Source organism: Chanos chanos, chromosome 3 (assembly GCF_902362185.1).
Source record: "Chanos chanos chromosome 3, fChaCha1.1, whole genome shotgun sequence".
Lineage (NCBI taxonomy): Eukaryota > Metazoa > Chordata > Actinopteri > Gonorynchiformes > Chanidae > Chanos > Chanos chanos.
The window spans coordinates 2,500,001-2,517,091 of record NC_044497.1 but is presented as its reverse complement, the minus strand read 5'-3'; positions in this window follow the sequence as shown (position 1 = coordinate 2,517,091).

The window sequence follows — 17,091 nt, the reverse complement described above, 5'->3', positions numbered from 1 at the left end:
AGCTTGTGCAGGAGAGTTCTTTGAAAATGTTCTGCCTGTTCGTTCCCTTGCGGGCGGTAAGGTATTGTATGAGAGCCAGCAATGCCACAGTTCTTTTTCAACTGTGCATATATAAATATGAATACGAATATGAATACAAAATACTTATTTTAGTCAAATTTTAAATTTACTTAAATTTTAAATTTACTTAAATACTTAAATTTTAGTCACAACAATACCGTCCAGCACACACCAAATATGACATAGCCTAAATAGTAAAATACAATAAGATAAATAGGAAAATGGAGTAAAAAAATAAAAATAAAGAATAAAGATATAATAAATAAAGATAAAGAATAAAGATAAAAATAGAGGTTGTATCTGTACATTGTAAAATAATAAGTAGCCTTTAGTATAGTGAGAATAGAGAGGTACATAGAAAGTTATTGCCATAGTGCAGTAGTGATATACATAGTATATAATGAAATATGCCATAATATAAGCAATAGTAAGATTATCACTATATAGTTGGCATATAGTTGGTTCTCAGATGCTTTACGTTGATTGTGAACTTTACTGCAAATGATAATGTAGGATCTGCTGAACTTTAATGCAAGGTCATTATAGATGCAAGCTGCAGCTGTTTTACCTGCAGATCGCATCTTGGACGTTGTGAGCAAAGCTCGTGGAGCAGTCAGCAATAACAAGCATGTACCTGTCCCTCCTTTACAAAAGTGTAAATGAAGAATGTCTGCAGACACTAACTCAAATAGCGTCCAAAACCTGTCAATGGAACATCACCTTAGCAATCATCTTTTCACTGTTCATCAGTTATACATGCCTGAGAGCCAGTGTTCCCCTAATATCTGAATTCTTTGGCCTTGCAGATAACAGTCAACAAAGCACTGTCTTTCAACTAATGATGGGTTCACCTGAGCATGGTATGGGGTAAAGTGAGCATCAGCTCTCATGCATGTACCCTGTCTGTTGTGAATACAGTCTGTCCTGTGCTAAGTCCCATGATGTGTTTGACATATGTTAGAGCAGTGAAGAACATTATCTCAATCTTGTGTTTGTGCCCACCATTCTGCAACCTCCACACTTGGGACTGGTAAGTGGTTTTGATTACTGCCTGTTCCCTGGTGGGCAACCGTCTAAAGGTTAGAGAACCAGGCTTGTGACTGGAGGGTTGCCGGTTTGATTCCCAGGTCCAACATCTACGGCTGTGTGCCCTTGAGCAGGGCACTTAACCCTAATGCTCCCCGGGTGCTCACCAAGGAATGCTGCCCACTGCTCCTGCGTCTGGTGTGTGTTCACTACTGGTGTGTTGGATGGGTTAAATGCAGAGGACAAATTCACTGCTCACTGTTCACAGTGTGTGTGTGTAATCACAGAAACTTAACTTAACTGGTGGTAATTAAAGGACTCTTTTTGGATGGCTTTAGCCGTCTGACTCTGCTTCCAGCCTAAAATTCTCCCACGTCAATAAAAATGCATGCAGCATCCGTCTATTCTTCTTGTCTTGTATATGATTATTGGATGGGTAGTACTGTTATGGCACATGCTGGGGCTGAAATTTGGTGTGTTCTCTCATTTGACTTTGACTTTGAGCTGGCCAATACTCACATGCTACAAGGTCAAAGTGTCTTAGGTTCCATATCCGGTAACTTAGACTGGGGTACAGGATAATATTGTGGCATAAACATGGGCTGTTGCATTGTCTTAAAGTCTGAGCTCAGCACTGAGGCTTGTTCAATGAAGCCGTATCAGTTTTGAATTCTTTCAGTTTTAAGAGCACATTAGGTTGTAGTTTCAGAGCATTTTCATTTTTTTTTCTTTTTTTCTTTTTTGATTTCACAGAATTGTGGCAGGCTGTTCTGGGCTCTCTGCCTCATTAGCTACATTAAGACTTTCTTGAAGTAACAAATCTGTTGTCTGTGTGTGAAGGAAAAGTGGGTACATGTAAATCTTCATGTCAGTCTGTACACTGGACAGTACAGCATGCAAGATCATGATCTGAGCTAACATTGTTCTGTTTTAAAGTTCAGATTCTGATGCTGATGAGACAAACAATCTTTTGTTGAAGATCTGAGCCACAAATATGGACACTCTGTAGAGTTTCTTTGCAATTTTGGACTTCTGAGGTAAGTTCTTTTCACACAGGAAGAAGAGTCTGTGTTCTGAATTAGTGCATGGGTACATCTGAATACTCAAACAAATTATGTTCTATGTCCTTTCCTAACCACTCTTCCTTGACCTGAAAGGAAAACTTCATGGGGTCAAGGAAAGATGGGAAGGAGAATTCATAAGGACTTCATAAGGAAAAGACTACCGCGGTGCTAAGAGAATCCAACTGCACTTACACCAGGCTACGTATTCATGTGACAGCAGATGTTGCTGATGTGTGTCCACCATGATAAAACTACAATGTTCCAAAGACGGACCACTAAAAGTGCATCTTAGATACTTTGCCCCGCACATTCTTACCGTGTTGCTTCACGCAGGCTATATAAACTTGGACAACCCGGTTAAAATATTACTTCATTACCAAGGTTGGGACTGAAATAAAGAAGGCAGATAGGCAAACAGTCAAAAAAGTGAAACGAAATGGTTGTCACATTGAGAATGGTCGCTCACGCTCACCCACCTGTCCATTCATATTCATCACCATGAATCCCAATTAGTATGATTGTATGAGAGTAACTGTTACATTTATTCAAGATAAGCTTGGTCCGCTTGGATTTTTCTCTGTGTGAAAAGAAAGTGTACCAAGGGAAAAACACTCCAAGTTTACAAACTCATCAACTAATTTGGACCAGACCAAACGAACCATAGGTGTGAAAATGCCCATAGACTAACTTGGGTACAGTCACATCAGATTACATTAAAGACTTCACAAAAGAAACTAGGAAAACTAATGCTATTTAGACAAAGAGCAAACAAGGTTTTTGTACCAAAACTGATGAATATCATGACTGAATAATTAACTAAGGCACTGACTTAAGCAATGAAAAGAAAACTCAAACTGACCACCAGAGGGAGGGAGGGAGAGACTGGGCATCATACTCTATGCCAATGAATGTTGTGTAGTCACATTCTTTAAGTTTTTGTGGGTAGTGCTACTGCTGTACCTGTTACACTGTGTGTGGAAAACAACTTGTGTACTCTCAGTCTGGAATCATTTCTAATCTGTGTATATACTGAGGCCTGAACCGCCTCTGTAGCAACCAGGAGTAGCATATACAGACCTAGCAACAAAGAATAGGCATATGATAATGAGTTACTCACAAACTTTAAATTGTGTGGCTAGGAAAACATCAACTAACACAACCTCAACACAGGGGTAGATTCAAAACCTCATATGGACATATATAATACATAAACCTGTATATATTCTGTCAAAAATAATATGTGCCCAACTCAAAAGGCAACGCCATGGGGAGTTGAACCCCATCCTGGTGTACCAGGAGTGCCACCACCAGCGTCTTTTGCCTTTTTCGTTGTTGTTGTTAATTTTGGGAAAAACAAAAACTCCATTAACAACAGCATATAGTCTTTGTAATAACCATCCAATGTTTCTCAAAGTGGGTTTCCCAATCCTCATCAACTGTGTCACCTTCTGAACACGAAAAATCAAAGCAATGCATCTGATCTTTCACAATCAGTAAAATGTTACACTGCTTATGCTGTTTTTAATGCAGTAAAAACAAAATCCAAGTCTTACCGTACAGCACATTTTATGTTATGATACTGACTGTTATCAAATGTTTTTTTGCACATAAGTATACACATAACCCACAACTGCTGCCGTCCTTTTGTTAATTAAATTTAGAGCACTGACAACATTAACCAACCAAAAATGTCATGTTCTCAATTTCTCCTGAAGTGGGAAAAAAAACTCAAGACTGAGTTACATTTGTTGTAACCTTTGTCTAAAGGCGTCTTTGAAGTTGCACAGTGACTCCATTACTGTAACAGTGCTGCAGAGATGATTCAGGTCTAAATCTCTACAGAGTTCCTGAATGGTAATATATGTAGATTTGAACTTACCGGCATGTTGTAGGTGCTACTGTTGCAAGTTGTTTTCCCAGTAACACATACTGAGTTGTGTTTCTACCTTCTAAATATGCTCCAAGTGCTCTTAAACTTCTTTTTTACTATGATAACTTACATTATTTTTACTTATTTACTCATGTTGTTTTAATTTTTTGCTTAAATTTAAAGTACTTTATTGTCTCACAAGTGTTTTAAATTAGGAGAATACTCCTTATAGTGATGTTTTCGTGGGTTTTGTGCCCCAAGACAACATCTTTGGAATAAAGTCTTTTTTGAATTTAATGCTGAATTTAACCAAAAAGGCCAATGTCCAGAGTCACCATTACTGGTTTTAGTGCCACACTGCACTGTGTCTCGTGCCACCCCAGGCTCATGCTGCCCAGCTTTTCTGTGGCCTGCTGTCTCAAGATTGTTAATAAGGGAAAAAAGAAAAGGCATAAAGGAACAGGCAGCTACAAGCACCATTTATTAATCATAAATCCTATTCACCTCACATAATGTGGACATGCCTAATTACTACTGTATGGACCAACCAACAACAACTGCAAAAGGGGTTACACTGACCAGACAGCCAACTATCCATAAGCACACGCGCACGCACACACCACCACCATCATCCTGTGGCAAAAAGCACGTCTCCATTCCCTTGTTGATCACTATCCTAATATCTCAATGCATGAAAAACTTGAAAAAGAAATATATGTTATTAAGATCACATCCAGCTGGTCCAAAGCAACAACAGTGTAAGAAAGACAGAAATTAAAGCAAGGTGAACTGATGAACTAACTACTTTAATGCCTTAAATTCTCTGTGAGAAAGTCTTGAAAGAAATCAAAAACAAAGAATTTACCTTATTCCTTGGAGTTGTAGTCCTCATTGGGTTTGTTGCAGCAGGCTGTCAGATGAAGCAACAGTAACAACAATGAAACAATGAACAATAAAACAGATGATATTTTGTAGTTCTTGATTTCAAGAACCTCAACAATTTTTTCCACGATTGTTCTCTGAAATGACTAGACGAGCCACTGAATAGGCATCTGTTTTGTTCTCTCTCGCCCTCTCTCTCTCTCTCTCGCTCTCTCTTTTACTTTCACGCACGCGTGCACAAAACATGCACACACACTTCTTACTTACCATACTTACTTACCTTACTACTGCCCCAAGTACCACATGCAATTACCTACTGATGGCTATCATTGTGATACCATCACAATGAGAACACAGTCCCTCATTCCCTCATTTGGTTTTCTAGTCCCCAACGCTTGCACAACCCTCCCGCTGGCCTGGGAGGACATAGACTACCACAATACATGCAGAGTCAACGACCGACAACTTTTTACGTGACCACAGAGGACTTCTCAGTGAAGTCGTATCGTGCACCTGTGTTCATGCTATGCTCCAAGGGTCTGCCCACCTGGCCCCTCAACCAATGAGTGGGAGCTGCTATTGCTAATACGTCTTGAACAATTGCAATACACATCCACACTTCTGTCCTCCCAGCCTCCCAGTGCCATATTTGTCCATGATAAACATAATAATAATGATCTATGAAGAAAACATATGAACATGAATACCTTAAGACAAAAAGGGAAGAATCGAAAACTAGACTTTATTTTTTTTCCATTTGTCAGCTGGGTGGCTGGGGCACTTCAGCTGTACATTTCATGCACTTCCTGCATTTCCACATTTCCACTTCAGTGCTGCATTTCATGCACTTCTTGCATGAAATCCATTTCACCTTCAGTGGTGCATTTCAGTGGTCATTCAGTTCCACTGACATGCTAAAGACGTATTCGTTAAAAGTTGATCTCCACTGCACGCCCGTATGTCTCAGCTGTGCATTAGAAGTGCCATTCCAGGGAGTCGCATAGGTGACCTCCACTGTGCAAAGGAGTCGTCACCTAGGATCTCAACAAGCGTAGTTTGATTCCAGCTGTGGTGGCGCCTTCTACCAACTCAATATCTGATCTGATAGCACAGGCCAGTAAGCCAGCCAGTGAGATGCTGCAGTAGCCGAGGCTGGCAATGACCAGAGCTTGGACCAAGAGCTGGGTTGTTTGTTGTGTGAGGGAGGGGCGGATCCCCCTGATGTCCCCCTACTCCATCTCCTGGTCCTAACTGATTGAGGAAGGTCATTCCACCACAGCGGAACAATGGCATAGAAGAGGCGCGGCCGAGAGGAACGGCTGCCAGGTTCCTGAAATGAGGGGACCGCCAGCTGACCAGAGGTGGTAGAGTGGAGAGCTCTGGCATCGGTGTAAGCAGTGATCAGAGAGTGAGGGTAGGATGGGGCGGAGCCTCTTGTGGCCTGGTAAGCCAGCACCAGTGTCTTGAACTGGATGGGGCTCCTACCAGAAGCCAGGGGAGTGTAGTAAGCTGTGCATTAGAAGTGCCATTCCAGTGAGTCGCAAAGGTGACCTCCACTGTGCAAAGGAGTCATCACCTAGGATCTCAACAAGCGTGGTTTGATTCCAGCTGTGGTGGCGCCTTCTACCAACTCAATATCTGATCTGATAGCACAGGCCAGTAAGCCAGCCAGTGAGATGCTGCAGTAGTTGCAGTGTTGCTGCTCTTGCTGTGTGAACCAGCTTTAGACAAAAGAAATTCATTTTTTATCAGTTTGTGCGTAAGTTGCACAGGAGAACTGACCGTACAAAAAGAGTAATTTTCATGACGAGGTGGGATTCAGAAAACGTGTGCATGTAAAGCGTATATATGTTTTCAGGCACAACAGGGGAGGGTCTATGACGGGTTGAATGATCATAAACTTAAAAGGTGATCGCCACTGCACGCCCGTATGTCTTAAGCAATCCAAGAGCCTTCAGAATATACCTTATAAAAGGAATTTTGTGATACAACATGAATCTCTGAGTCTCAAACACGCCGCGATACATTCCCACACATTTTCCAGTTTTTTCACTGAAAATGGGATTGCCGCTCTGACCATGTGAACCAGATTGTGACAAAAGAAATTCATTTTTGATCAATTTGTTTCTAAACTGGGAAGGAGTACTGACCCTACGAAAAGGGAATTTCGTTCTCTTGCCGAGGTCAGATTCAGAGATGGTGTACATGTAAAGTGCCTCACCCTTCTCTGATGTGCCGGTTTTCTTGGAAATGCCCTCCCCCAGTGGGTGCGTCGTTCCAAGTAATCGAAAAAAGCAGTGATCGACCTCTGAGTATGCCTCTTTCTTTTCGAATTCTGCTTGATAAATCAAGACAAAATCTTCAGATGGGAAAAAAACATCTACAGAGGAAGCTGAGATGTTTTCAACCATGTGACATGTCACTGAAACGAAGCCGTTTTTGTGATAAAAGCCACACCCAGAGGTTTTGGACAAATATACTTTACAAATGGGTTCGTCATGTAACCTAAGATTCTTTTCTGCAATGAACTGCTCGTTTTGTATTTTTCCGTCGTAATAAGCAAGTGGTCCATTGCCTGGTTGACCTTTTCGGTATTCTTTCGATGCTAGAGCAATCTGGAGAAAAATGAAAAAATAAATTAGCATTAGTGGAGTGTTAATTGTAATTGCTGCATGTTGACTGCATGATTGTGTGGCGTTTGCCGTTATTACATTTTATGGTATATTCTGGTCCTGATTTCTGTAGCTATTCTTGAGCTTTGGCACTAAATTAATCTATCAGTTTGAGTTATAAACCGTGCAGTCCAAGCAAAAACATTCTGAATCTTAAGGTAAACTACCTTTCACTCACTAAAGAGGGCTGGTTAGGGAAGCACAAATTACTTCTAATCTTATTATCAAAGAGCTTAGACACTAAAGACCAAATAGCTGACTTATGAACAACACATTTTGAGACTCACGGTTCTAATGTCCATCACGGCAATGACTGTTATTTCTGAAAAAAAAACAAGGAAATTAACAGTGAGTATGGCGATATGAGAGTGCCAATTACAGTTCACACAAATGTAATCAAAACTTCAGCAGCAACAGCAAATTTGAATTACTTTATGTTATAGCATACATCTCATCAAAACGGAGAGAGGTGCTAAACTTGACAAAGAGAAGTTACAGTACACTATAGTTCACGTTGTCTGACACAACTTCCATAATGGCTCGGTGTTACGTAATTTTTACATTGTTGTAAAGTCCAAGCTTACTCTCCATAACCTTTAACTCGCTAATAATTAAGCCACAATGCATATGTTGTTTCTTGTAAGTCATTTTCATATTTTTGGTTTTGTTTCTCATGGTATGACCTAATAACAGTAAAGTTATATTGTAACAAACAGGATCTTTCTGAATTAAGGGGAAAAATGGCCTTGAGGCTTTCAGCCTCTGACGCCATGAGACGATTTACCTGAATTTTGGCAATGGCAACAGAAATACAGGTTCCCTCAAAGATATTCAGTTTAATCTCCCTCATTCTCACTTACTAAACAATTACTCCTAAAACAAACTTCAGATTAAGGATATCATTGTTCCTGTTTCTGCTTTGGAAGTGGAGACACATACCTGAACCCGCGCGCGTAGACTCCCCGTAGTCTGACACTGTGTTGTATGACAGTGTAATGAGAGTTCATGACAACTCCTACCAAAGATGGAAATGATTCATTGGCCACGTGATGTGATCATCCAATAGTGTGCGAACAAGTAAGAACATAGATACCTCATCATAAGTCATCCAATAGTGTGCGAACAAGTAAGAACATAGATACCTCATCATAAGTCATCCAATAGTGTGCGTACAAGTAAGAACGTAGACTATATTCGCGTTACGTCACTTCCTTTTCTCCTGTCTCTGTCCCTCCTTTTCTGTGTTTGGGAAGCTGGCCTTTTTCTGTTGACCTCAGGACAGTTACTTTAAACTTATCCAATTACAGGACAAATGCACACACAGACAAAAGAATGTAGACGCTCTGTGCATCCTACATCCCTCAGTACAATGAGGACATTGATTATGGAGATGGAAAAAACGACACAGTGGGGTTACAGCAGACGCACTGCTCCAGGTGGCCTTTCTATCCCTCACAGACGCTCCTGCCAAACAGGATCCTCAGACGCTTGATTAACAAAATATGATGCGTCTCCAAAATTCTGAACATCAATCATAATAACCAAAATGAAAGAATAATGCCAGGGCTCACGCATACTGTAAGTTTAAAAGAGGTGGGATATAGTTTTCTCTTTTAAATACAGATGTACAATTAATTATCACACAACTGAGGTTTATTATGGAGTTCACTTTGTTAAGCTTATCACAGTTTTTCCACATGATTTCAGTTTCTTTAGAGTGATCCGACATAAAGCAAAGCTCATTTTCCCCCTCACAGAACCCCATTCCTTCACAGGCCAGAACAGAGGTGTGTAACTTGGCATGAATGTGCTGTGTATTTGGCTTGTGATTCATTTGGGGATGAATTTATCACACACGAGTTATACACAGTAAATGTTTATATTTCTGGTAAGAGAAGTCGGATGGATTTTGGTCTCCCCGTTTCCAAACAATTATTCTTGACTGTTTTAAAATAACATTTTAATTTTCTTGCATTATGATAAGATGTTCGTTTTTAGAGGTTTGGTTTCGTTGGTAGACATGAATGGCATTGATTTCCTATTTCCTATTGTGATTTGTGATACTCTGATAACAGAAAAATGGTGTCATCTAGTGGCATTTAATGGTAACATTAAGGTCTTCTAATATGAAGCACCTCTCAATAGGCCTCCTGGACATATTCAGATTTTTTACCACTATGCACAGCATTCAGATTGTTTGTGACTGAGTGTTTGCATGTTGGAAGGCTCATTATGCACAAATACAATCAATCAATTATCATTCAGTTACTGAATCAGTTTTCTCAATAATCTGATATGTCTTGATTTCATCACACTGCACCAGCATTAGGGAACTCCTGCAAGACTAGCATCAGTTTTCTGGAGCATTAAGGAGAGTGATGGAATTTGGTGTTTATAAATGTTTATACCTGTCTCTTTCCTTTTTACTTATTTTACGTAAATAACTGATAAATGTTTTATGCCTGGACAAGGTGCTTATTTGTGGTATCTTCAGCTGAGGATCTGCACTTGGCTCCATCTTGTGACCAAAAGTCAACATAACCACAACAAAAGATCGAAGCACAACTATCTGGGGGAATTTAACAATGCATCACCAAGACATTACACAGTTTATGTCAAATGACACCAAATTACAAAATAATGTAACAAAGTGGATCTCTACACTAGTCCTTAGGGCTGTATCAGAGCAATCATAGAGCAGTTTGTAAGGAAAAACTTTATTTTTACACAGTTCCTGAATCTAACCTTTGCAATAGAATTAAGCACTCTCTGTAAGAAAATGCATGGATGTATTGACTGATTCTCAGTGTGGAGAGAAAAAATATTTTCATCAGTGTGCAGTACTGGTCTTGTGTGTTGTATTTGGTCAATATATTCATGTACTTTAACAATGTATCTGAAAAAAATCAAACCGAGAATATATCATTAGAAAATTAGAAATGTTAAAAGTGTTTTAGATTGAGCACAGCAGTGTGTACCTGGAGCAAACAGAATGAGATCATATGAACCATGTGTGTGCCATACTGTGACAAAATGGGATTTTTATAAATTGTTGTGTAGTTTTGAATGAAGTGTTTCATTTTGTAAAATATCTGAGGTGTTCTGCTACTTGTGTGTTGTTGTGTGAATTGTGTGTAGAGTATGGACAAAATGAGCCCTGTTTTAAAAATTGCGCTTAAGAAATTAAAAAACTGTAAGCCAAGTGTGTGTAAGTCTGTCGACCGTGTTTGATCAATTGGCTAAGAAGTGTGGTATTTTGGAAGGCAGCATCTTGAAATGGCAAATAAGTGACATTATGTTAGATCTCTGTGTCTAATGTAGAGAAGTGTGCTTAGTGTTTTGCAAAACACTGTGTGTAGTATTTTGCAAAAAGTGTGAGGCTGAGAATGTGCTTATAGTTGTGCAGATCTGGGCTGAGGTTTTGCTCCTTGAGTGTCATGTTTCACTAACTGTGTGTTTTATTTTAATTTTAGTGTGTAACCAGTCATACAACACTGTAGTGTTTTGCAAAACATTGTGTGTCGTGTTTTGCAAAAAATGTGAGGCTGAAAATGTGCTTATAGTTGTGCAGATCTGGTTTTGCTCCTTGAGTGTCATGTTTCACTAACTGTGTGTTTTATTTTAATTTTAGAACGTAAAAAACTGTAACTGGAACAACATGTCGTCTAGGGGAGGGAATGTGTAGGAAAACTGTAAGGTAGTTTGTTCCTGAGAACTGGTTGAAGCATAGGAGTGAACAATACACATCTGGTGTTACCTATGGACAGTCACTGCATATCCTAATATACCTCTGTCTCCTGGTGTTTGTCTACCATTGCCTGCTGCCTGCTCCACCTCCAGAGCCTCCTTTACTGTCGCCTGCTTCTTATCAAGATCTTCTCTGCCTCCAGTTCTCTCTGACAACCTATTTTGTGAACCAAAATGTCTTGAACAGTGAGTGAGTTCCATTTCTAAACATATGACTTCTAAACAAAAGTTTAACATACACGGGTTTTTTTTTAAAAGTCAATAGTGAGAAAAGAAAAGTATGAAAATATATAAATACATGAAATTTATAACGAACATACGAAAGAGAAAATTCTACTTGGACTTTCTCCAACCGAGTGAAAAGTCAAAACTTTAATTTACAGGTAGAGAAAAGGTCAGTTTGTCATTATGTTGTCATTTATGGCTTTGAAGAAAGGAATGTGGTGTATACTTGATGTGTAATAAATTGATGTGTAATAAACTCCAAATGAATTAAAAGCTAAAAACACACCACAATAAACTATACACAGTCTGTACATACAACTGTTAGAATGACAGAGGAAAAGTTGTTTTTGCCAAAAATAGAAAAGGAAGGAGAGAGAGGTGGGAAAGGAAGAAAGTGTAGGAAGTAAGAAAAAGAGTGATAAAATGTAGATGTGGTCTAGGTTCTTAGGTGCACAAACACTATTGGATAAATCATGATAAGGTTGTGAGGTCACATTAGATAACCAATGAGAGATCATTTCTCTTCTTGGCAGATGCTTAAACATAACTGACAGGAATTTTTTCTGTGCCGTCATAAACTTCCTTGACAAGACACAACGACAGACCGGTTAGAGGGGCAAAAAGTTCAGGTGCGTGTTTCCACATTACAAAATGTCGTTCCACAGAGAAAATGTCGTTAATCTTAGCTTTTCGTTACTGTAATTTCTTAGTAAATAAGAATGAAGGAGCTTTTGGATATGTTTGAGGAAACCTGTTGCTCTGTTACCACTTGTAAAGTTCAAACAAATCTTTCTGATTGCCAAAGGCCATTCACACCACCTAATGCTGTTTTTTGTTGCCGTCGAGTTGTTTTATGTGAATATTGTTGCTTAGATACTGTTTGCCATACAGTTGTTGTTTTAGGAAGAATAAGAGCAAAGAATGAAGTGAACTGTAATTAACATGTTATGGATGATGTAAATAACTATGGCCTACTAAAAGACAGGTACAAAAATGCAATGCTGTGAAAGAGGCAAAAATTGTTTAAAAATATTGAAATATGAGACATTGTGTATCATTTATCTTTGCTAACCGGTTGTAATGGTCATTTACTGTAGCTGGTCTTTTGATATGTTTTAGTAAGCTTTTGTTGAGCTTTATGCTACAGCATTAGCATGTGCTAATTTGTTGAGAAGACATCAGCCATATTGAAAGTTAGCCATGCTAGTCTACACTGTTGTGACATCGGCCATATTGAACCTGAGCCATGCTGAGTCGACACTGTTGTGTTAACTGTAATTGTGACCATTTCATATTCTCGTCCTCACTAATAAAACATTTCTTTGCTTTGTCTGAAACAAAAATTTGACAGACCCAATGGATATTTATACGGTGAGTTTCAGGTTGATTCACATTTTTTAATCTGTATATTGTACATTTCTAAATGTAGTCCTTTTTAGAGACCTACGTATTATTCACCTTCAATATAAACAACAAACAAAATCAGTAAAATAAAAATACAGTGCCACATACCTTTTGTTTACAAACACACAAGCACACAAGGAGCAATGTAAAGAGGGTTTTGTAAACAAACAGTGGAGAGTACAATTCTTTACGGTATTTGAAAAACATAGCTTGAGCTCAGAGTTTCATGTGCTAATTTATTTTGTTTCATTTTTTTCCCAGGTTGCACGCGCCGCTTACCATTACCGCTCCTGTCGTCAAGACCGCAGGCCACTTGTCTTTTACAATGGTCAAATTGAAAATGAGGAAGGAAAATCTCTCACTGTTTGAACAACCCATATGCTTAATGTTCCTCAAACAAACTTCTGGATACGGTTTTTATTATAAAAATGACTTCGTTTTAACAACGTCTCACATTGTTAAAAACATATCCAGTTCCTCTGTAGATGTTTTCTTTCCATCTAAAGATTTTGTCTTGATTTATCAGGCAGAATTTGAAAAGAGAGAGGAGTATCAAGACATAGATCATTGTTTTTTTCCGTTAATTGGAACGACACGCCCGCTAGGGGAGGGCATTGCTAAAAATATCGACAGGACAGACAACAGTGAAGCGCTTTACATGATCACATTTTCTGAATCTGACCTTGGCAAGAGAATTACACGCTCTTTTCGCAGGGTCAGTACTCCTATTCGACTCTGGAATGACAAGATTAAAAATGAATTTTTTTTGTCAAAACATGGTTTACACGGCCACAGCAGCAGTCCCATTTTCAGTGGAAAAAATGGAAAATGCCTTGGAATGTACCGTGGGGTGGTTGAGGTCCACAACAAGTTTTATCACAAAATTCCTTTCATAAGGCATGTTCTGAAGGCTCTCAGACTGTATGAGATGTATGGACGTGCCGTGTACATCAGAGTTTTTTAAAAAAAAATAATAATTTGTAAATTTGAATAAAACCTCTCTTTCTGACCTTGTTTCATGTGCAATGAGTCTTATTCCAAAGCAAACTTTTCCAAAACATCATGACGGGGTTACAGAAGGAAAAGGTAGAGTCTCTTTACAAATGTTGTCCAGAATCTGATCTGAGGTACACATAGGTTTTCAGCAGAACATGGTATAAACTGACCTGCTGCAGACTCAGGTTTTCAGTAGTGCATGGTAAAAACCATTTCTTAAAAAAAACTGTTGGAAACAAGGACTCCACTTTAACACGCCACATTCATCTGGTTTACAAATGATCCGTCCCTGAACCTCTTCTGTAGGGTTTCCTCTGCCTACACTAATTTGCTTTTTTAAATGGAAATATGAGAGCAGGAAAACACAAAATTATTCTTGACCTATATCCTGAGACATTTGATCCAACCAAACTTCAGTACTTCAAGTCATCTTACTGATTTTTAAGATTTTTTCTACAAAGCAAGAAGCAGCAGTCAAGATAAACAACATATACACCTGTGTTCAGGGGTGGACAGTAACAAAGTAGATTTTTTGAGTATCTGTACTGGACATGAATGGTATTTTTGTTTGGAAACTTATGACTTTTACTCAAAAAAAAAGAAAGACAAATATTGTACTTTTCACTCCACTAGATTTCTATGATGGCTCTCCTTACTCTTCACTTGCGGATGAATTTTCTTTTCTAAAATGCGATAGGCCATACTGTGTTCCTCACAGGAGAAAAAATCAAATCACTGTAAAGTACTCCAATGCTGTCTGTCAAGTGCGTGCTGCATTTTTTTTAACAATTGAACTTGGTAGTTTTACTGATGGCTACTTCTACGGCAGATGAAGATGATAAAGATAAAGGTTCCTCACCAGTGCACCCATGGCCATATCTTAAATCCATGTTTGAGATTCAAAATTAAATGGTTTTCAAGCTGCCTCCCGTACGCGTTCGCGTCCCTAGTGGAAATTCCAGTTGAAAATCCAGTAGCTAGTCTACTGGGATGAACTGGTCTCAAATGGTTTGTACTGGTTTCACCTAGTTTTTTTCGTAGGTGGCTGTGATGTAGTGTTGACAATCATATTCGCAGTAGATATTTTTAGCAGTAGACATGAGATGCAACATGAAAATCGCAATTAATATGTTTGTGAATGTTTGACGAATCTGATGACAGAGGCAGACCACAACTGCTACTGTAAACACAGCGTGTGAACACTCACAGAAACCAGTTAGCTTAGGACATAACACCGTTTTGTGAATCCACTGCTGACGCATTCTAAATGTTAACTAGCGAAAATGCTGAGTTAATGGCTGTGTCCAAGATGGCATAATAGTGTACTACGTACTGCATGCTGGTCCAGTATACACTATGTACTGCACACTACTCCCCACCCTTGTATACAGTATGGTACGCAATTATAAGAACTTTTGTGTAGTGTACTACACGTTTGCTATCGGTTGGGCTATTTGTTCTGTTAAAAATGAACCACACACAACTACAACAAACATATATCAAAGTGTATGAAGACTTATTACACCAAAATATGCAGCTGATACATTAATATTTGGAACTGCTGGAGTTGAAGTTGAAGCCGCTTCTGTCGCTGTCCGCCATGTTTTTTTTTTTTATTTTGTTTTGTTTTTTTGTTTGTTTGTTTTTTTTGACAGTTGGAAATCACCGCGTTGCTTCATGGGATGCAGTACCCGACGAAGTGAGCTCCGGTTGTATACTGCAAATTTTCGCTAGAGTAGTACATCATCCGGGTAACTGTCGACTACTGCTAAATTCTTATTTTTCATGTACTGCATAGTACTTGCTATTTTTACGTCAAGATCAGTATACGAGTATGTAGTATGCCATTTCGGACACAGCTTACTGACTAAAGTCCTACAGAGCCGTAAGGGCCCAAGCAATTTTTTCTGACTCCGTGGGCAAGTATGTCGCGCGCACATTATGGCACATCGTGAGCTCAGTCTACTTAAACATACCCACGATTTAATAAAGGTGCACCCGTTATGTTATATTGTGAGCTCGATCTTCTTAAACGTGCCCATGATTTATTAAGCGTGACCACGAATAGCTGAAATTGTGCGCACAAACCACTTTTTTTTTTTCCTACTTCGGACACGTAAAGTATATAGCGCATATTATAGTACATCACGAACTCGATCTATATACTTAGACGTACACACAATTTATTAAACGTGCACACGACTATCCTAAATTGCGTGCACATTATTGTCTTAATATTCGTACACCATGGAGTAAGTAGTGCACAGTGCAGTTGATTAAACATAAAGTGTTGGCGTTTAAATTGGCGTTATTACTATTGACAACACGACATGAACAAAACTAATTCTACTTAGGCTATTTAAACAAAACAGGCGATCAGTTACCGGGGAATGGAACGAATAATAAAGTTAGACATGTCTTGGCATCTGCGTACATACCTTTTAATTTTCAAGTTTCTGAATTAGGTCTTTGCTCACACCCCGGTCCTTTAAAAAGTCCATCAGACGAATGACTGTGGCCGGATCCATAAAGTGATAGGCTAGTCTGTTGACATGGAGCCGGTAGTCTTGATACTGGCTGCTTAATTGGTGAAAACGCATAAAATGAGAGCTCGAGAGCTCAGTTTAAGTCATTTTGTGTGCATGTTATACTATTTCGAGACCACGCTTTTTCCTCCGAGGACACAAACGAAAACGCGCACACAATTTATAACAGCTCGAAAAATTTCTGGCCACGCCCGGGCTGCGTAGAAGTCCATTCAGAAGTATATGTTTTAATCTTGTCATAGTACTATTAGTACAGTCACGCGAAGGCAGTGGATTCAAGTGGGACCCGATCGGGGCGGGGGATGGGGCAATCCAGCAGTGACGAAGGTCATCTGGCTGTTACACATTTCAGGCAATGCTATGTAGTAGTTAGTTAACACAGAGAAAGTAGTAAACCTCCTAACAGAACAGCCCTATGGCTTCATTCTGATAGATTAATATTCCTAGCAAAACAAAGCCATAGGGCTCTTTTATTAGGAGGTTTACTATTTTCTCTGAGTTAACTTACTACTGAGTTTTTACTAAACTCGCTTTCTGGAATACCCCCCTAGCCTACAATATTATGACGTGTTTATCCTTTTAAGGTCAACTGAGTTAAC